The sequence below is a fragment of the Hibiscus syriacus genome, unplaced genomic scaffold (assembly GCF_006381635.1).
Source record: "Hibiscus syriacus cultivar Baekdansim isolate YM2019G1 unplaced genomic scaffold, ASM638163v2 tig00111582_pilon, whole genome shotgun sequence".
Classification (NCBI taxonomy): Eukaryota; Viridiplantae; Streptophyta; class Magnoliopsida; order Malvales; family Malvaceae; genus Hibiscus; species Hibiscus syriacus.
Window position 1 is genome coordinate 3,361,773 of NW_024063126.1, and position 23,516 is coordinate 3,385,288.

Consider the following 23,516-nt stretch of genomic DNA (forward strand, 5'->3'; position numbering starts at 1 on the left):
CTTCATATGAGTTCATATTCTTTTTAATAAGTTCATGTTGATTATGGGACTTATATATCGTGAACGAATTTGATTTTTTTTACATGTTTTGGAAATTTTACAGTTGAATCTATATTGAATTATAGCTTTAGAAGACAATTCTGCATGCACGCAACTCGAAAGGCATCATGGCAAGGTAGTATATTTAGAGCAACTACTTGATATGTTGCCCGATCATTACACATTTGCACCTTCATTTCTGGCATATATATGTTTGTTGCAGTGTCCTCTATATTTTACAATGTCTTTTATTGCTGACATGCCATGAATTTACAAGAATTACGAGGTCCTATGATTTTAGTTCCGCTATCTGCTTTAGATTTCCATCATGTTTGGCTATTGAGGAACATTAAACATGGAGCATTAGAAGCAATTATATGTTAAAAGGGTAGGCCATTAATGCATTTGCAACTGGTAATGTTGTATTTGACATCTAATGTATATCTTAAACAACCCATTTGACACCTTAGCTTTTGGAGTGACTATGACCGCATCTCTTTCCCTTTATTTATTAAGTCCTCATTTTGAATGTCTTATTAATTGACATCCTTGGTTTATTTTAGTTATTGCTTGGCTGTATATTGTAGTCCTATGAACTAAAACTCTTTACTATTTTCGCAGTCGTTGGATGTGCATGCTCAAGTTCCATCCAAACCTATTAGATCGCCATACCAAAGTGCGACAGCTACGAACAAGACAAATTGGCCTTGTTACTTTTACTTCAACGGTTTATGCAATAAACGTGATAGATTCACTTTTCATGTTCAAAGTGCGACAGTTGTTGGATGTGCATTCAACAAACCTCAAATTTATATTGAAGTAAACACTGTCAAATAGCAAATTCATGTTCAAAATTACAAAACACTTCAATTACATTATAAACCTCAAATTCCAAAATACTTTAATTATATTCTAAACCTTAAATTAAAGTATTTTAAAATTTAGGGTTTAAAATATAATTGAATTATTTTGAAAGTTAGGGTTTAGAATAAAAGTGAGGACTGTGTTGTAAGTTTTAAAAATTAGGGGACCTAAATGCAAGCGCTTGAAAAGTTTAGTGACCATATTGCAAACGTACTAACGGTAGTGTAACAGTCGGGGACCATATTGCAAACAGACTAAATGTTAGAGGACTGTATTGCAAGTTTTAAAAGTTAGGGGACCTAAATGAAAGTTTTAGAAAAGTTCAGTGATCATTACTATACTTTACCCTTTTTTATTTACAAGACCAATCAACATACCCACTTCTAAAGAGGATACATACCCATTCATTTAACCTTTACCCATTACATTTAAGACCTAAACGTGTTTGTTGATCAGTTGCCAAGGCCCGTTTGGTCTAACCCAAACAAATCTAGGATTTTGACATAATTCATCACCTGCCAGACATCATCAATCGTCAGATTTGATGGCATCTAACAGGTCAGATTGTAAGTTGATTAGGGTTGTTGAAACCCTAAAAAATTACTCCAATCGTCGCCTCTCTAGCTCCCCTCACGTGGGATCGACTACCTTACTAGAAGCCCCTCGTACAACAGTGGTCTCAAACCCACCAGTTGCTCGATGGCATAATGCCAAAAATAACCCCCCAACGTTTATCAAAATAGTCATTTTCCCCCATTCTTTTTTTAGCATTTTAGCTCCCCAACATTTCACTTTGGGACAAAAAGCTCCCTCTATTGATGAAAACCATTAGTTAACACATGATTATCGCTATAGAATAGAAAATTTTTTAACCTAAAATGAAACGTTGAGGGCTAAAATGCTTAAAAAAGAATAAAGGACAAAATGATTATTTTGTCAAATGTTAGGGGTCTTCTTGCCCTAAAATGAAACATTGGAGCCCAAATGCTCCCAAAAAATGGATAAGGGACGAAATAATCATTTTGGTAAATGTTGGGGGATTAATTTTGGCATTATTCCTTGCTCAATCATGGTCCCCCGTTCTCCCAATCCATTCAGTGCCTCCAAGCAAGCAAGTCGATGGTCCCCCATGCCTCATCAACAACCCCATGCAAACAAACAAATAAAACGACGGAATGAGTTGTAAAATCAATTTTTTTTTTCATTTTCCGATTGTAACCCAGCGCATGTTGATATAAACCCCCACCAAAATATTGTAAAGGGTGGCCTCCCCGTATTTAAAAGAAATCAATACAAATAGAATAATTTCAAAAGGTATCTCCACCTCTTTTTGGCATATACAACAACCCCCTTGTTTCGAAATAAAGAAAAACTGGGTTTCGCATTTACCTGATTGGTAAAAGCACCACAGTGAGATATCTTGGACCTTCTGCATGGTAATTTGAGGTTTCATCATCAGAGAGTAATAGAGATTGAGCTTTTTTGGGTTATCAGAGTTTGGGATACGAAGGGTTGTGAGTCCGTTTGTGGCATTTAGGGCTCGTTTTAGTGGTTTCTAGCCTCAAATCTGAAGGTAAAAAAAATATATGCACACCAATCATTAAGGTGTCCTCCCAGAGAAAAAATAGACCAAAAGATTAATGCACCATTATTATGTATCTAACAAATTCTCTGAAATTCTTTATCGCCATCTCCTTCTGGAATTCTCTTCTTGTGCAAATAGGAAGGCGGATTTCATTGGCCATCACCGTCTGATCAATGACGATTTTATGTATGATCTTTGAATTGGTTGTTGGTTTTTTTCCCTTTTCTACATATTCGTTTTCGTTTTGGTTATTATTATTAATAATATTGTTATTTAATATTAATTATTAAATATTAAAGGTGTAATGTAATAAAATAATCTTAACGTTTAACAGTATTGTCAAATTTTCTCGTATTATTTTTATGGAACATTTAACCCCCAAACGTTTAATTTTGGATCAAAAAATACCTTTGTTGGATGAAAACCGTTAGTCAACTGACGGTCAAACAAGAACACACGAACCCAGATACTGTTATGTCGTGTCCAGTTCATGAAAGATAATAATATAACAATGTCACGTCAAATTTTTAAATAAAAATTAAAATATTATTTTTAATATTTATATATTTTTATTTAATATATTTTTTAATAAAAAGATAACATGTCTCAACACCATATTGATTTAAATTTAAACTAAACGACAAAACATGCTTTCACTCAAGAGAAACTCACGAACAAAGCTTTCTCCTCCGCCTTTAAAGGCTCCGATGAGGAGCTAACAATCGCCAAACACCCTCCTTTAACCACCCATGACTTCTAAACGAAATCCTAAATCACTTATCCCCTCAATCGAACCAAAAATAGGTTCTGAATCTTAAAAACTCAACCTTTGGAGACCCAAAAAATGAGAACATGATGAGTTTTCAAAGACTACCTTCGATTCTTCAAAGGAAACTCCTTGCTCCGGTGAAGAACGAAAACGACGACTCATCTCCGAAAGGGATAGTTTTTATGAATGGTTTTTTAATCGTTAATCTCATTACTCTCTCGATTTGGATTTTATTTTAAAACTGGTTGTTGTTTTTTGTTGGTCGAATAGTTGTGGATTCCTTCTCTGGTTTTTGGTTTTTTGAAAAATGATTTTTCGTCCCCTCTATTTCGTGATTTTCGAATATGTTTTCTCTATGATTTTTTTCTTTCCTTCATCTGCAGCTTTACGTGGAGCAACAACTCTAAAGGAAGTATGAAACATAGCAGCGACACTTTCATCAGAGAAAGGACTAACCGATGGATTGTGTGGTAAAGGAAATAATTTCGGCCATTGGAACTAAGCTTTTCCATTGTTTTTTTTTTTTAAATTGAAACAATCAATACATGCAAAAGAGGGAATTTTAATTTTTTAGAAAAATTTTTGAATTAAAAAATAGATAAATTGGGATGAAGATTCTGTTAGCTGGGTTTTGTTAAGCGTTCCGCCGGTTGTCGATTATCGTGGGAACAAAAGTGTCAAAGCTCTCGGTCGTTTATGGTGTTCGTTTGGTCTTTTTGAAAAATGGTTTTAAGATTTATATAAAGAATAAAGGGGCTCGTTTGGTTTAGATCTAGGTCATGAGTTAACCGACCACTACGGTTAGTGGTTGGGCAGTGTGTAAGCGCCGTTCTATGGTGATGAAGGGCTCTCAAAGGGTTTTAGCGGAGGCGTTGGGTTCGTATGAGATTTCATTTAAAGCTTTCACCAGACGTAGAGAAGGGTGGTCAAAGTAAAGTTTGGCGTGGCCGGATTTTTTGTTCTCTTTAGATAAGAGTCAGAGGGTAGTGTTTTGAGAGAACTTTAAAAACAAATGAGGCAGCTGGTTTGTTTATATTATGGTTAGGGTTTCCCTTTGGACAAAAATATTAAATAAAAAATATATAAATATTAAAAATAATATTTTAATTTTTATTTAAAAAACTGACATGACAGTGTCATGTCATTATCTTTCATGATCTAGACACGCTACATCAACATCTAGGTTCACATGTTCTTGCTTAATCAATATCATACGTTTACTGTCAGTTGATTAACGATTTTCATCCAACGAAAGTGTTTTTTTAACTCAAAATAAAACGTTTGGGATCAAATGTTCCAAAAAATAATACAAGTAAATTTAACAATACTATCAAACATTAATGTTATTTTATTACATTATGTCAATATTAAATATATATATTAAAAGGCTAAAATGTTAAATTTTTATTAACTATTGTTTTACAGGTCGTTAGTAGACGAACCCTCAAACATGGAGGAAGTTGAATGCAACCCTTAGCCTCATTCATGTAAGACAACCCATTAGTAGACAAACCCTCAACCATGGAAAAAGTCGAACGCAATCCTGAGCCTCAGTCATGGAGGGCACTCGTTAGTAGACTTAACCATGGATGAAGTCGAATTCAATCCTGTGAGCACCATTTTATAATCAACCCCATACTTCACACCATGCACAGCCATGTTTTACTCCCAGATTCTCGAGCTGGCTCGTATATCCACCAAGCATCAACTCATGGCTGTCAGACACCCACGCGCAGCCCCATACGTTCGCCCATACCCTGCTCCAACACATCCACCACCATCATTTCTTTTTATTATTTTCACATATGTAATGGGTTATAAAACCCTAAATCAATGTAAAATGAAAGGGGACTGGGAAAATCAATAAGAGAAAGAGAAGCAAAAATCTACCACGATCTAAAGGGTATTTTGCTTTTTTTTTTCATTCATTCGAATATCATCCCTAATTTATTTTTCTTATTTCGTGCGTTTTTTTTTTGTGTTGTATGTATCAGTATAACTTTTTTTCCGAATGAAATGATTTTAGGTATTAAAAAAGCACTAAATATATTCAGGATATATATATTCGAAATAAAAAAATAATCGAAGGAATTTTCTCATCAACCCAGCTAACCAGCAAGATAACAAAAAAATTAGATAAATAAGAGTCCAGAAATTACCTGAGAAGAGGAGGGGTCTCACCGGAGTTTGGTCGCCGATGTAGGATGATGGAAAGGGAGTCGAAGAGATAGGGGATTCTAGGGGTTCAAAGGCGCTTTGCATGTCGTTTTTAGGAGTAGATCTAGCTTTTAAAGGATAGGTTTTGCGGTTTTGGGGTGAGAGGGGTCTGCTCCGCCGTCGAGGGTCGCTGGAGTACGAGGCACACGAAGGGTCGGGCCATTTTCGAGTAGATCCGAGGTTTGTTTGGGGTGTTTTGGTGTTGGGTTCGGTTTTGAAAAGGGTAGATCGGATAGAGACGAGTGTTTTGGGCTTGGTTGAAGGGCTCCGACCACCGTGTACGGTGGCCGAAGCCACAGGGATGCGGCGGTGCTGGACTTCGGCGAGTTCTCGCCCGAGGGGGAAGAGGAAATTTGAGAGCTTTTAGCTCTTTTCATTGGAGAGCTGGGGTTGAAATGAAACAAAAAAAAAAGGTGAAGTTGGGTTATATATTAGAGCTTCATGGGTTATTTCTCTTCAGACCCCCTAGTTTCGGTCGTGTTTTGCATTCCAGTCCCAGAAGAGTATCGTTTTTGTTATTTACAATTTTTGTACATGTGTTATCACTTATCGGATTATTTACTAATTGGTTCCTAATATTTTTGCGCGTTTTTACGTTTGGGTCACCTGAGAGGACTGAACTTGTCATTTGCTTATTTTTTATGTAGGTTATTTATTTATGGGGTTATTTGTTATTTAGTCATCCGAATTTAAGTGTGATTTTGTATGTTGGTCCTATGTAATGACGTGTTTAATTTTATTTAAATTTGGTAGGACAAGTGTCGTAATTTTGGATTTTTATTTAATTGTATATTTTAGGTTTTAAAAGGAAATGAATAATTAGTTTTAGTCCCCACGATGTATGCTTCTCTTGTACTTTAGTCCTTAATATGTTTTCATTTTATTTCTATTCGGTTACTTAATTTTCAGTTTATTTTAATTAAGTATTTTATATATATTTAATTCATTCATGTAATCCAGTAATTTGTTATTAGCACCAATTTAATTCATATTTTCTTCTTGTTTATTTATTTATTTATTTTAAATTTATTATTTAATGTTATTTAGTTAGTTTTCTAATTTTGATGTTAGATTAGACTCATAAATCAAACTTAGGAATTAGAACAACACTCTAGTTTAATTAGGGAACAATTGGAGTAGAGTTTTCGCATTATACGCTCAATTACTCGAATCAATTGTTCGATTAAAAATTAATTAATAATTAAAATGTTCTAAAAATTTTAGTGTAATAATTTAGGTAATAATTAGATTTTAATTACCCCTAACTTTAGAAATTATTAATTTAGGTACCAAACTTTTAAATCTTTTAGAACTCGATACTTTAGATCTTGGCCCGTTTAATCCTCGAACTTCGATTAGATTTTTAATATTGACATGATTAAATAGGTTAAATATAGCCTCCATTTTAACTTAGATTTCAAACTAGTTTTTTAATTTAGGGGATAATTCGAGTTGGCCCTCGCGTAAACGCTCGAGGGACCATCTTGGTTATTTGATTCAATAATTAATTAAAATCAAATAGGATTAATATTAGAGCCTACGTTTTTAGATTTAAGCCCCTAGGTTCTTTAATTTTCATAATTTGTCACATAGAAAAAGTCTTAATTTACTTTTAGCATAATTAGGATAAATAAAATTTTGCTTGATTGCATTGTTTTAATAACTCTAAGGCACTGTTCACTTATCTAAGGAATTAATAGTATATCTCCCGCGATCGTGCTCAAGGGGTGACTACTGGTAATTCCCCGAATAAGTTATTATCCTTTTCAAAACCGTATCATATTTTTCTAAAAACGAGATAATGTTCGGTTATTAGGCACAATAGCTGATCTCCCGCATTTACGCTCGGGGGCGAATGCTATCGGTCTCGATAAACGAATATCATTTTCAACTTTGCATCCTTAATGGTTTTTAAATTAAATAAAGAGCGAACTCAAAATTTTCAATATTAAATAGAGGGTAATCAACTAGGTACCAATTTTGGGCGCTTGTAGGGGTGCTAATCCTTCCCTACGCGTAATAGACTCCCGAACGAGATTTCTGCGCAGACCCCAAAACTCGATATTTTATTAAAATAAAATATTTTTATTAAAATAACTCAATTTTTACGGTGTTTTAATATTACCTTAAATGATTAGTGACGACTCCTCACATTTTTAAATATTTTCAAAGAAAAAAACCCCGAATCGGTATCGACTTTTTTCCGTCCGAGCGAAAAACGATGTCGATGAATCCTAAACCTCAGTCATGGAGAACACCCTCAGCCATGTAGGAAGTCTAAACCCTCAATTATGGATGACGCCCTAATAGTAGGTAAACCCTCATCCGTGGAGGAAGCCGAACACAATCTAGAGCCTTAATCATGGAGTACATTAGATTAAATTCAGATTGGATGTCAGACATGCAGACGAAAACTTGTGTCTTTTTCGTATTTGTCCAATTCTCATTACACAAAAATAGGCAAATAGGAGCATACACCCATTTTCATTTGGTTATTATTATTAATAATTATTAAATATTATATAAATTAAAATGCTAAAATATTAAAATTTTATTAACTATTGTTTTACAGGCCCAATCCATTACAAAAACAACTCATACAAGTCAGCCAACCTAACAGATAAAACCCAACAAGGATGAGGCCCATGTATCACAACACAAAGGAACTAGGGTTTTATCATTAACCCTCCAGCCACCCAATGCTAGCCGTTGGATCTACTTGGGATCTAACAGTTTAGATTTAAGGAGAACAAGGGTTTTATCATTAATCCTAGCCATCAGCCTCCTCTCACACTAGCTCCAACCGACGTCGTGGCCTTCAACTCCAAGGTCGTCAGTCACCCCCAAGAAACCAACCGCCTCCAGCAGCCACTTTTTTCAACCATATCTAAAAAAATCAACAAAAATCAAATAAAAATCGAAGAATATCAAAGCAAAATCCAGCATTTCCGGAATATTAATGACGTTCAGTGTATCCAAACCTAAACTGTTGTTGTTTCACCAAACGCACACCATCTGCACGCCACATTTGTTATAACATGCAAGAAATCAACAACCAAAAAGGGGGGATTTTTTCAGTCACAAAAAAATTAGGAAGGAGAAAGACACTCTAGGATTTGTAACATTTCTTTCAAAGAAAATCGAATAAAAAAAAGAGGTACTTTTCTATATGTTCTTTTCTAGATCTACTAAGATTTGTGTTGTTTTTGGATTTTGATGGTGATTTTCGGATAAAAGAGAAAGGGGAAGAAAAATATTTAATTTTCCTTTGAATCGCCATCGGTGATGGCAACCGATAACGATCAATGGAAGCCGACGCAGTGGGGAAATCACAGGAATCTGGAAAATAATAAAATTATGGTGAACCCACGAAGAACATGAAGAAAACCTCTTGAACATTTCAGAGGATGTTATGATATTTTTTTATTCTAAAATTTAAAAGTTGTTTTTTATTTTGGAGATTTATATTCCCATCTAAGGGACCCACGTGTAACCGAACTCACATGCCCAAGTGTCTGAGCGTTTTTAAGAGCAAGATTATCATCCCCTCGGTCCTACAACTTTCGTGGTGATTTCATTTCAGATTCATCTTTCAATCTTCACGTTTAAGCACCCTACTTTCATCCCGCCTTCATTTTAGTCCTAGCTTATGTCTATGGTTTACTTTAATTCCAGTGTTCTTACTTTAATTTGAAATGCTTTAGTTTAGGATATTTTAATATTGCCTTTTTTATTAAATGCGTGTAAGTTAACTAAAGTTATTAGTTTAAATGTTATATATATATAGAGAGAGAATACATACATACATATACACACATATATACATACATATACACACACATATACATACATACATATATTTCTATATATATATATGTTTCTTCTTTTTCTAAATAATATGTGAATGCCTTTTTTCCCAATATATCATATGTTATGTAATTTATGTATAATAAGCCTTTAATATATATGTATGTATATATAATTTGTAAGTATACCTTTTATATATTTATAAACATTTTTTATAATAAAATACACACTTTACTTTACCTTTTAAATGTGGAGTAAAAATAAATTGAGGGAAATTTATCTTATATTAGATGTTAGGCAAGTCGAATTTCCTTGATTTTATTTGGGTTCCACATTAAATATTCAACTTTACATTTTTTTACCCGAGGAGAATCTAGTTGTCTTAAATGTTAGGCAAACTATAATCTTTTGAATTAATTTTATTTTTCATAAAAATAAATGAATATTAATAGTCATTTTTATGCGGCTATTTTTCAAATAAAAATTTAGATGTTCGAGGAGAATCTTTCTTGCTCTAGATGTTGATCGAGTTGAAACTTCCAATTAATCTTAGTTTTGAATTTCTTTAATCAATTTTATGTATTTATTATATTATCATTATTTTGGGTTTAGAGAATTCATTAGAGAATTTTGTACTCAACCTTATGGTTAGAGAGTACTTTTAAATTACTTACAATTTTGGATTTAGATTAAATAATAGATCGCATGTTTAATTTGTATTTATTATTATTGCATTTTTTTAAAGCTAGGTATTATCTCGACTTAAGTGGGTCTTTGATATCCTTCTAGACGTTGAAGGATTTCGAGATTACTAGATGCAAGATTTTATCCTTGATTTTTTAAAAATATATTATAATCATGAACTGTTTGGACTTTGAGGAAAAAAATTAAATCCCCTTAGATGTTAGAGAATTTGGGAGTATTTTAAAGAGTTGTATATTTCAGTTATTTTATCGTAATACATAAAAATCGAGGTGCTTTCTTGAGTGAGGCAAAGCTCATAATATTCTCCTAGACGTTGGGGAATGCTCGAAATTGCCCATGAAAGACTATGCTTTTGAAATTTTTAATATAGATTAATATTTGAATTTTTAGAATATTTGAGTTTAATTTTGGTTCTCTTAGCCGTTAGAGAATTTGGGATTATCCTTAAAATTTTAAAATTTTTGTAGTAATCTGAAAAATACATTAATTGCATTCATAATATAAACAAAAAATATTCTTGATCAAGTATTTTTTACGGGCGTCGTGAGGGTGCTAATTTTTCCTCACACATAATTGTGCCCCCGAACTCAATTTTGGTTTTCGCAGACTTGAACATTTTTGGTGATCCAATCACACCAAAACTGATTGGAGGTGACTCCCATTATTTTTTTTTAAAAGTATATACATAATTTTTTTATTGTTTGAGTAAAAAATGGTGCATATAGCTTGGCGAAACCGCTGAGATCTTTTTATTGGGAACGACTTTTACTTGATAACACATATTTTTGGCTTAGATAATTGATTCACATCCATGCACTTGTTTTTTATTTATGATTTATGCGTATTTAATTTATGCATATTTTATTATTGGCATTCATAATGCACGCATATAACATAAGCTCTCTATCCGAGCTTTATCCAAATTAAGTGGGAGATGGTTGTTATGCCTTCACAAGTAAACCTCTATACGGGCTAGTAAACCACTTTCGGGGTACAAAGTACTTATACCTTCGTGAGTAAACCTCCGGACGAGTATACAGAAATACATCCCCTCGAATTAAACTCGATTCGTATAAGCCTATAATGGGTGAGGATTGAGGGTCTAGAAAGCCTAAGAGGGTATCAAAAAGGATAATTCGAGTACTTTTTACTCTACAACCAAACCATGCATGTAACCATAGTCAACCTTTTCCTTAGTGTTACATTGAAATATGAGTATACACACTATTGTACTGATTTCCTTATGTGTACTAACTCATTTTCTTTATGTTTATTCCTTTCGAGCATTTGCATCTTCATGTCATATAAAGGTGTTAATTCATAAAGTGTTACTGATATTAGAAGACCTTCATAATAAAACAAGAGTTTCTTAATCAAGTTATCCAGTTTAATGTCTGACGATGTTCGAAGGAATGACAAATAATAAAAAAGAATTCAAAATCAATTGAAGACTTCCTTGAAAAGAGTGGAGACCTTAAGATTCAATGATGGACTAGAAGGCATGAACGCTATCGATTGCGAGAGATGGGTCAACTTTGGGACAACAATGATTGTGGGTGCAATATTGGAATAAGGTTAAAAAATGAAGACATAGATTTGTTCTGACCACCTAGTGTAATGAAACCTTGTTTTATAAGTTAAGGTTGTTCTACGATGATCACTTTCAAAATTAACAATTTTTGCATCTGCATCTTTCATTCTACATTTGTATTGCTTTTAAGCATTTTTACATGCACTCAATCATGAAAATAAGAGTTATATTTGTGGAGGATTCCATGAAAGAGATCTTGAAAGAAAGTAGGAGTAATCCTGGTCATACCAAGAGGATTGTGAGCCATGAATGAGATATTAGAATGAGTTAATAGAATTGAGAGACATGAACAACTTGTTAGAAATCAATAAGAGATGAATGATCAAGCAAAGAATTTCAAGATGATTCAAGAGAACATATGTCTAAATTGATGCACATGATGAATATTATGATCTATGAGAAGAAACCACTAGAGGATTCCACTACAAAGACCTTAAATAAGACTCTAAATATTAGTTATAGGGTTAAAGTAACATCATAGATGATCAAGAGCCATTTAAAGAGCAAGGTAACTCAAGCCAACTTCAGAAATTAGACGTGGTTCTAAAAAACACCGTTGAATTAATAATGAATGAAAAGACACTGAAAGATGAAAGTTTCCTTGTGAGAGATGAGCCTCACTTGAAGAAGAATGGCATAGAAAAAAACTAAATTCTAATCAAGAAGGATAAAAAGGGTCTGACTCTTATGAGTCAATTATTTAATCCTTTGCAATTATCAAGTCAAGATAACCAAACTCAACCTCTAAAGCCATCACAAGCTAGCCTATCATCGGGAGGGTTATATGAGAATAAAAAGGAATCTCAAAATTTTTCAGTTCCCTTCTTTTCACTTTTCGTGCAAAAAATTACATTATAAAATACTCGAAACCGGACTGATTGCACCACATTATTTCCAGTCAGAGTGGCCTCCGCTTGAAAAATGGTCCTGTAAGGAGGTTCCTTGGGTAAACCAGAATGAAACCTCAGGATGTTCGGTTAAGGTGTAACATCCCAAAATTCGGGTTAGTGACTAAAGTATAAGATTTAAAAACTTCATGTCTAATTTCAAAAAATGAAAGAGTTCAAGGATTTAATTGGAATATCTTTGTGTAGGACTGAATAGTAAAGAAGGGATTGAAGGGTATAATTTTCATTAGTCAATGAATGAATCAAAATTTTTTATGGATGTTTTATATATCTACGTGGAGGAAAGGAAGAGGGAGTGAATGAATCCATAAGTTTCTTTCTTTCTTTATCCTTTTTTCCTCTTCTCTACGTGAGCTCCATAGCTAAGGTAAGAATTCTTCTAGTTGGTTATTTTTTGCAATTTATGAATGGTTTTGATTCTTGGAGTATTAGGAAAACTTATGAAAGCTTATAGAGAAGTAAAAACTAAAAGAATTACAAGTTATGAGTGATTGAATAAAAGGATATTTTGAGTGAATTTTTTAGAAAGAGTTAGTAAGTGAAGTTTGAAGTGAAATTTGACTTGTCATGAGTTGGAATGAGAATCCTAAAGTATTAGAAATGGTTTTGAGGCATGTTGAATAATTGGTATGATTTTTGGTTCTAAGTGTTCTATGGGAATTTTGGATGTTAAAGTGTGTTAAGTTAGTTTTAATAAGTTTGCTAGAGTTTAAAGGTTTGAAAGGAGTTAAAAGTAAGGGTTTGATAACCGTTGTTTTACTATCAAAATAATTCTGGCTTTTTTAATAATTAGAATGGAAAAATAGTATAAAGAAGCAGGGTCGATCCACAGGGGCTGTGGTGTTTCTGATTCAGTAAAACTCCTTCTTGATTTAGAAGAAGATAGAATTCCAGATGAAATTGAAAAGATAGAATAAAATAAAAGGAAAATAATAAAATAATAAATAATGATTTAAAAATAGTAATAAAGATAAAAGGGGGTTTTAAATTATTTAAAGAAGTATAATGAGATAAAAATTAAATAAACAAATAAATAAAATAAATAAATTGGGATAAATAAAACTTATGGTAAAAGCAGCCTCAGACTTCAGTTTTGTCTCAAATTCCTCGGATCATCAAAACATATCTTTACTACAAGATTCACGTCGGGTTACAAGGAAAATTCTTCGATGTCAACTCAGATTATGTTGTTTCAACAATAACTGATTCCGATCTCGGTTTCCTCTTAGCAAACAATTATGCTAAGTGTGTTCTCGGGAAGTCGAATGTGCTTCAATAAGCCAATCCTTCTTCCAACGTTAACCATAACAAATCCAGACCAACGTCAACTTTTGGTTTTGAAAATCGTTGTGATTTGAAAACTAAGCTCAGAAAATAGAGAGAAAAATTCGAAGCGATTTAAGTGCCTTACAATTCTCACGTTTGGAATTGAGCCTTCGCTTTAGCCTTCAGCTTAAAAGAAAATTAGCTAAGCATGACCAAAGTCATACTTAGGATATTTGAAAAAAAAATTTAAAAGAAAATAAAGAGATCTACAAAAAATATATAGAAAGCTAGAGAGAAAAAGAAGATTTAATTCTCAGAAGTGAGAGATATGTTTCTAGGCTTACCCTGAGAGGGTATTTATAGCCTTTAAATTCCTAAAAACAAGCTGAAGATAATTCCTAAAATAACATCTTAAATCCAAATTAAAATACTTAAAACTATTTAAACTAAAATACCTAAAACAAAGATAAAATAAAATACTATTTAAAATAATATCCTAAATCCTTATTTAAATACTAACATCTATTTAAACTAAAATATCTAAAACAAAGATAAAATATAATGTTTAAAATATTATCCTAAAACTTGTGTTTAATCCAAAACCGAATTCCAGAAACGTACAGCCAATCCATTCGTGCTTCTAGAAATACTGACTGGATCTTCTAGAAGATGCTGATGTCATCGCATTGTCGGATGTTTTATGCCCGAATTCATGCCCACTAATCCAGCTTCAATTCCAAAAATAAAAAAATTGCAGAATTCTTTCCTTTTAGTGCAATTTCCAGAATCTGACGTCCTGTACAGAAAATGAATCAAAATGAACAAATAAGCCATAAAAACCAATGATTAAGGAGTAATTTAAAAGCAAATTATTAACTAAATTAAGCACTTATCAAATTCCCCCTCACTTATTCAATGCTTGTCCTCAAGCATTGATCAATTAACATATCAAAATCACTAGTTGCCATCTTCAATTTCAATTTATTCCTCAAACTTCCAATTGAACTAAGTCCATGACATTTGTCGAATTCAAATTACAATCAAGCAAAGACACAACTAAGAAAATTTAAAGTGAGTAAGATATCCCAATTAATTGCCAACTTCAATGAAACATGAATCAATACGTTATAAAGGTCCACACATATCCTCTCAAAGTGTTTGAGGTAAATGAAATCGCTCAAACCAAAACTAACCAAAATATTACCATAGGCTTGGAATCCAATCAAGTCTACAGTACTAAAAGCGAACATAATGCAATAATCAAAGGGTCTTTAAACAAGGTGTAACGGGGTTAGGTTAGGGTAGGGAAAAGGCCAAAAAGAAAGGTTTAAAATACTAAAACAAGAGATCAAAATAATTAAGAACAATCCACGAATTAACATGAAGCACGATGAAAGACAAAACAAAGAAAAAAAATAGATGAAAGGCAATTGAAACGATCGATTTTTCCTTCTTCTTTTTTTCTTTCTCTGTTCGAAACAGTGGACATTTTTATTTTTATTTTTTTGTTGTTCGAAACAGTGAATTTTTTCTGTTGTTCAAAACAATGAACAATTTTTTTGATTTTTTTCATGGAACAAGAATGATACAAGATCTCAAGTCTCGGCAAGGGTGTGAAAAGATAGGAAAAATAAAAAGAAAGGCTTCGGGTTTAATTATGAGGTGTAAATCAAAGAAGGGGAAATAGGCTCAAATGTGGTTCACTAGTGGATATGTAAATGGGTAGACTTTTTGGGAAAAGTGGGTTTATACTAGGTGTCCCTATCACATTAAAACATTACATTCAACATGTAGTCTCGATATGCATTGTGATTACAAGTTCTAGAACATCCTAATTAGTCTGGCACACTCAAGTCAAACAATGAGCAAGAAAGAAAATTTATGCTCGTTAGGCTCAAATCTTACAAGAAAAGTTTATATGCACTGAGTCAAGTTCATCTCTATCAACAAAAGCATGAAATATCAATACTCAACAAAAAAATTCACCAGTTATACAAATCACCAATCATGCAAATTAAATTCGATCAAAACATGATCATAATCCAAAAGGAAGCAAGAGTATAAAGCGAAGTTCAAGACTAGCAACCAACGATCCCAACATATCAACATCAGAATAACTCAATTTCAAACAATTAAACAAGTCAAGGAAAATTTTGACGACATACTTATCCTCCCCCTCACTTAATTTGTTTGGTCCCAAAACGTATACTAAATTGAAAAACAAAGAGAGGGAAAAGGAATACTCCCCGATCTAGTGGCGACTGCGGCCACGATCACGTCGAGACGAGCTATTGTAGAGTAGAATGTCCGATCGAGAACCTACCAGAAGATATATTAAAATTTTCTACAAAACAAAAATCAAGAAAAGATAGATCATTCCAAGATTTTATTATAAAGGAAGTAGACTCAAGAAAAGAACTCAAACAAGCTTTATCATTTTCTCTTTTGTTCAAACCGAAATTATACTGCTGTGTTTTTTTTTCTTGAACCAAAACTGCACTGTTATTTTTTTACAATTATTTTTTTACACTGCACTGTTCTGTTCGAACTTTTCTGCATAGTTCGAACCAAATCTATTTTTTTCTGCACTGTATTTTTTTTCTACACTGCATTGTTCGAATATGCTATGTATTTTTCTGCAGTGTTCGAACCAAATCAGTTTTTTCTACACTATTTATTATGTTCGAACTTTTCTGCACAGTTCGAACCAAGTCTATTTTTTATGCACTGTTCAAACCAAATTAGTTTTTCTGCACTGTCCGAACAGTGTATTTCGAAATTTTGCTTTCCTTTTTCCCGAATGTTTCTTCCTTTGTTTGTTGCTACACGATCTCTTCATGTCTTGGCGTTGGGTTTTCGCCATTTTTTTGCTTTCGACTCGAACAATTCTTGATTCTATCTTGCTTAAAATTGAACTAGGAATAACGGGTACTTGAAAAATAAAATAAAAAAATAAATCAGAAAAATAAAATTAAAAATTAAAATTAAACAAACAGAAAATAAAAATAATAATGGGTTGTCTCCCATAAAGCGTTATTTTTAACATCGTTAGCTCGATGACTTGATCTTTTAGAGTGTGGGTTCCTCTAAATTAATTTCTTAAATTAGACCAACCGGAGCATTTCATAATACGGTTTCAACCTTTGACCATTGACTTTAAATCAAACTCCTGAGTTATTTTCAACTTCAATAGTACCATGAGGAAATACGTGAGTTACTGTAAACGGTACGAGCCATTTTGATCTGAGTTTTCCTGCAAAAAGTTTAAATTTGGAGTTAAATAACAAAACCTTTTGATCGACAGAAAAAGTTTTAAAAGAAATTATACTATCGTGAAATTCTTTTGTTTTTTCTTTAAATATCCGAGCAATGTCATAGGCATTTCTTCGGATTTCCTCAAGTTCTTGAATTTGTAATTTCTGAGCTTCACCAATCGTATCCATGTCCATGTTACACTGTTTAACGGCCCAATAGGCACGATGTTCTAACTCAACTGGTAAATGACATGGTTTATCGAAAACAAGCCGATATGGTGACATCTCAATGGGACATTTATAAGCAGTTCGATATGCCCAAAGTACATCAATTAATTTTAAACTCTAATCCTTTCGGTCCGGTTTAACAATTTTTTCAAAAATTGTTTTAATTTCCCGATTCGATACTTCGGCCTGTCCATTTGTTTGTGGATAGTAAGTGATAGCAATTCTTTGAGTTACTCCAAATTTATTCATCAATGGTTCGATCACTCAGTTTATGAAATGTGTTCCTCTGTAGTTTATTATGGCCAGCGGCGTGCCAAACATGGAAAAAATAGTATTTTTCAAAAAATTAACTGTATTTTTAGCATCATTATTCCAAGTGGCCTTAGCTTCCACCCATTTAGAAACATAATCTACAACTAAAATAATATAAATATTTACAAATGACAAAATAAAAGGACCCATATAATCAATTCCCCAAACATAAAAAATTTCACAAACTTGTATAGAATTAAGCGACATTTCATTCATACATCTTAAATTACCTGTACGTTGACATCTTTCACAAGTTTTACAAAACATATAAGAGTCTCGAAATATGTTAGGCCAAAAGAAACCACATTCAAGAATTTTATGGACTGTACGTTTTGACCCAAAATGACCACCGCAAGAGTAAGAATGACATAATTTTAAATTGATTTTAGCTCTCGGCAAATCTAATGGTAACTTACTTGTGGCCAAATAATTAACCATGTCCGCAAACCATGGTGTTATGCTTTGCGCCACCATCAATTTTTCTTCAAGAATTTTTTCTCTAAGTGGTAGGTCAGATGTGGAGAGGGGAATTTGACACAAGTGATCTTCTACTAGATTTTCGTATCCCTTTTTCTCTTTAATTTCCAAGTTAAATTCTTGTAAAAGCAGGATCTATATGATAAGCCTTAGTTTTGCTTCCTTTTTGCTCATCAAATATCTTATAGTTGCATGATAAGAAAAAAATAGTAATTTTAGCGGCAAGCAAATAAGACCTAAATTTTTCTAAAGAAAAAATTATAGCAAAAAGTTCTTTTTCCATGGTCGAATAATTTTTCTGAGCCAAATCCAAAGTTCGAGACGCATAGGATATGACATGTGTCTCTTTCCTTATTTTTTGGCCGAGAACGGCTCCGATGCTAGTATCTGATGCATCACACATAAGTTCAAAGGGGAAATTCCAATCTGGCAGCTGAACAATTGGAGCTGAAATAAGTTTTTCCTTTAATGAATCAAAAGACTCCTTGCATTTTGAGTTAAAGTCAAAGTCTTGATCCTTTTGAAGAAGATTGCATAAAGGTTGTGCTATCTTTGAAAAGTCTTTAATAAACTTGCGGTAAAATCCTACATGGCCAATAAAAAAACAAATTTCCCTCACAGTTGTAGGGTAAGGAAGTGAGCGTATAATATTTGTTTTAGCTTTATCTACCGCAATCTCTTTTGAGGAAACAATATGACCTAAAATTAACCCTTTATCAACCATAAAATGGCATTTTTCATAGTTTAAAACAAAGTTATATTCTAATCATCTTTTAAGCACACCAGTTAAATTATCAAGACATTAATTAAAAGAATTACCATAAACCATGAAGTCATCCATAAAGACTTCGATGCCCTTCTCCACATAGTCGGAAAATATACTTAACATGCATCTTTGGAATGTGGTTGGTGCATTACAAAGACCAAAGGGAATTCGTCTATAGGCAAATGTATCGAAGGGACAAGTAAAAGTCATTTTTTCTTGAACCTCTGGCGCTACTGGATTTGGAAAAAACCTGAAAAACCATTAAGGCAACAATAATGAGTTTTCCCAGCTAATCTTTCATGTAAGAGAGTTCAACTTCTTGTAATCAATACGAACTCGCCATCCATTTTGAACTCTTGTTGGAACTAACTCCCCTTCTTGATTTTCGACCACTGTGACTACCATTTTCTTGGGAACCACATGAATCAGACTTACCCATTTACTATCCGATATCAGATAGATTACGACAGCGTCAAGGAGTTTCTGAATTTCTTTCTTTACTATTTCCATCATTGGTGGATTTAATTGGCGTTGTCATTCTCGTGATGGCTTTGCTCCTTCTTTGACTTTGATCTTGTGCATACAAGTCAAGGGACTTAATCCTTTAATGTCGACAATGGTCCAACCTATGGATTCTTTGTGAGAGCGCAACACTGCTACCAAAGCTTCCTCTTCTCCTTCGGATAATTTATTTGAGATGATCACTGGTAAGGTTCCATTTTCGCACAAAAAGGCATATTTCAAATGTTCCGGTAACTGCTTCAATTCTATCTCAGGTGCCTGCAAAATAGAAGGTAAAATTTTAGTTTTAGAGGAAGGTAAAGATAAATCAGAATTGATTGAATTAATATTTTCAAACTCCCTTTCTTCCTCTTCGTGGCAAAGTTCAATATCCTTGGAAAAATCATAAGAAAAATTAGATTCAATATATTCATCTATTAAAAGATCTATAATATCAACAGAATTAATTCTTTCAACACGATCTGGGCATTTCATTGCTTTATAAACATCAAATTCAACGATCTCACCGTCAAATTCCATTGTCAGTATACCACTTCTAATATCGATCTTTGTATGTGTTGTGCTTAGGAAGGGTCAGCCTAAGAGTACCTCGAAATAAGAATCCAACCTATCATGTTCCATGTCAATGACACAGAAATCTGCAGGAAAAATAATACATCGACCTTTACTAAGACGTTTTCCATCACTCTTACTAGATAGATCAGAGATCGATCAACCAACTATATGGTTATTCCTGTTTCCTTCAAAGGCTCGTTAGTAATCATTTTATAAATAGAAAATGGAATAACATTAATTGAAGCTCCTAAGTAACACATTGCACGTTTAATTTTAAAATCACCTATTTTGCAAGGTATATCGAACATACCTTGATCCTTTATCTTTGTTGGGAGTTTTCGTTGAAAAATTGCAGAGACATGTTCTCCCAAATTTACCTTTTTGTGCCCCATTAATTTCCTCTTTGTAGTGCAAAGTTTTTTTAAGAATCGGGTATAGCTTGGTACTTGTCGAATTACTTCAACAAGAGGTATGTTGACTTGAACTTTTTGAAACACCTCTAAGACCTCATTTTCTTCAGCTCTTTTATCACGCTTCATAAACCTTGATAAGAAGGATGGTTGCATGATTTCATGAAAAGAAAGAGAAGGATGTGAGTCAGATGTACCTTGCATTTCTGAAGGTGGCGTGTCCTCTTGTTCTTCCTAATGTGTGACTTTTTCTGCTGGATCTTTGGGTGAGATAACTTTTCAAATTCAGAGTGTGATGTCACTAACATTTTTTCTCGGATTTAACTCTGTTTGAGAAGGTAGTCTTCCTTGTGATTCCAGTTTCCCCATAGTTTGAGCTAGTCGGCTCATTTGGTTATCCAACTCTTAAAGATGTGTATCGGTTCGGCTTTGGAATTTTTCCTGGGATGCAATGAACTTTTCTTGGGATGTAACCAACTTTTCTTGTGAAATTGCTAACTTTCATATGATTTCTTCCAAAGATGGCTTTTACGTTTGCTATTGAAGATGAGATCTTGGTTGATAGCCACATAGCTAAAGTTTGGGTTGTCTCTCCATCCTAGATTATAAGTATTGCTGTATGGGTTGTATTGTCTTTGTGAAGGACCTGAAAAGTTTCCTACGACATTGATTTATGCATTTCCTCCTTCTTGTATCAGCGAACAACAATTCGTTAGATGGTCTAGTTTCGTGCATATCCCACATGCTCTTCTTGCTCCATATTTTCCTGCAACAAGTGAATTAACTACTTTAGTTAATTTGTCTAACTTATTATCAAGGGAAAATGTACTTATCTCGTGAACCCGTCGGAGGGGTTCACTTGAAAACTGTTGAGAGTTGGCTGCCATGGTTGAAATCAATTCCCTTGTTGTTGTTGGGGTCATGTTGACTAATGCTCCTCCACTGGAGACATCTACTATTTTCATCTCCATTGGTAAAAGGCCTTCATAAAAGTATTGAATTAACATTTTCTCACTTAATTCGTGTTGCGGACAATGTGTGCAAAGCTTTTTAAATCGCTCCCAATAGTCATAAAGACTTTATTCTCACTTTTGTTGAATGGAAAGAATGTTCATTTGTAACTCTCTTTCTTTAGCCATTGGAAAGAACATGTCAAGAAAAATTCGACTCATGTCAGGCCATGAATTATTTGAATTTGGAGGTAAATAAAATAACCAATCTTTAGCCAAGTCGGCTAAAGAGAAAGGGAAAGCTCTCAATTTTGATCTTTGGTAACTCCCTTTGGTTTCATGCTAGTGAAAACCACATGGAACTCTAATAAGTGTTAGTACAAATCTTCAGTGGGAAAGTCGTGGAAGGTGGAATGAATGAGTCCCGTCTTTAATTGAAACAGAGTCCCGCCACTAGGAAAATTAATGCATAATGGCATCTGAGTGACAGGAGTTGTGGCTAGCTCTCAAATCGTTTGTTATTCTTCTGCCATCGGGATTTGATCTTCGTTGTATGCGTCTACTTCAGAGTTTGTTTATGGATTTGAATCTATTTCTGAACTCTACTCTTGTTCTTCTTGTCTTTTTATTTTTTTCTCGAAGCATTTGTGTGTGGATTCTTCATGCTCGTGCTTCGATCTCCGGGTCTATATTTGCTAATTCACCTAGGTTTCTTCTAGTCATAAATCAAAAACAAGAAAAATAAATCAGAATTTGCCATTAGTCCCCGGTAACAACGCCAATTTGATAACCGTCATTTTTCTATCAAAATAATTCCGACTTCTTAATAATTAGAAAGAAAAAGTAGTATAGAGAAGCAGAGTTGATCCATAGGGATTGTGGTGTTTCTGATTCAGTAAAACTCTTTCTTGATTTTAGAAGAAGATAAAATTCCAGATTAAATTGAAAAGATAGAATAAAATAAAAGAAAAATAATAAAATAATAAATAATGATTTAAAAATAGTAATAAAGATAAAAGGGGGTTTTAAATTATTTAAAGAAGTATAATGTGATAAAAATTAAATAAACAAATAAATAAAATAAATAAATTTGGATAAAGAAAACTTATGGTAAAAGCTGCCTCAGACTTCAGCTTTGTCTCAAATTCCTCAGATCATCGTAATAAATCTTTACTCCAAGATTCACGTCAGCTTACAAGGAAAATTCTTCGTTGTCGACTCAGATTATGTTGTTTAAAAATAATTGATTCTGATCTCGGTTTCAACTTAGCAAATAATTTTGCTAAGTGTGTTCTCGGGAAGTCAAATGTGCTTCAATAAGACAATCCTTCTTCCAACGTTAACCATAACAACATCCAGACCAACGCCAACTTTTGGTTTTGAAAATCATTTTGATTTGAAAAGTAAGCTCAGAAAACAGAGAGAAAAATTTGAAGCGATTTAAGTGCCTTACAATTGACACATTCGGAATTGAGCCTTCTCTTTAGCCTTCGGCTTAAAAAAATTTAGCTAAGCATGACCAAAGTCATATTTAGCATATTTGAAAACAAAGTTTAAAGGAAAATAAAGAGATACGCGAAAAACAGAGAGAAAGCTAAAGAGAAAAAGAAGATTTAATTCTTAGAAGTGAGAGATATGTTTCTAGGCTTACCCTGAAAGGTATTTATAGCCTTTAAATTCCTAAAAACAAGCTAAAGATAATTCCTAAAATAACATATTAAATCCTAATTAAAATACTTAAAACAATTTAAACTAAAATACCTTAAACAAAGATAAAATAAAATACTATTTAAAATAATATCCAAAATCCTAATTGAAATACTAACATATATTTAAACTAAAATATCTAAAACAAAGATAAAATATAATTTTTAAAATATTATCCTAAAACTTGAGTTTAATCCAAATCCAAATTCCAGAAACATACGGCCAATCCATTCGTGCTTCTAGAAACGCTGACTGGATCTTCTAGAAGCTGCTAATGTCATCGCATCATCAGATGTTTCATGCCTGAATTCTTGCCCACTAATCCAGCTTCGATTCCTAAAATAAAAAAAAACTGCAGAATTCTTTCCTTTTAGTGTAATTTCCAAAATCTGACATCCTGCACAGAAAATGAATCAAAACGAACAAATAAGTCACAAAAACCAATGATTAAGGAGTAATTTAAAAGCAAAATATTAACTAAATTAAGCACTTATCAGGGAGATGGTTGGGTTTCGGTAAAATTTCGAAGTGGAAAAGGTGATTTATGGGCAAGGGGTATCGGTACTGGATGAACAGTCCCGACA

The 23,516-nt window shown here is 33.2% G+C and overlaps 1 long non-coding RNA gene across 1 annotated transcript; it reads left to right on the forward strand.

Moving 5' to 3' along the window:
* Positions 1-3,161: 3,161 nt before the first annotated feature.
* Positions 3,162-5,181, forward strand: LOC120165280. Its single transcript, XR_005519794.1, has 2 exons — positions 3,162-3,727; positions 4,683-5,181. It is a non-coding gene; the product is annotated as an uncharacterized LOC120165280 (long non-coding RNA).
* Positions 5,182-23,516: the final 18,335 nt, after the last annotated feature.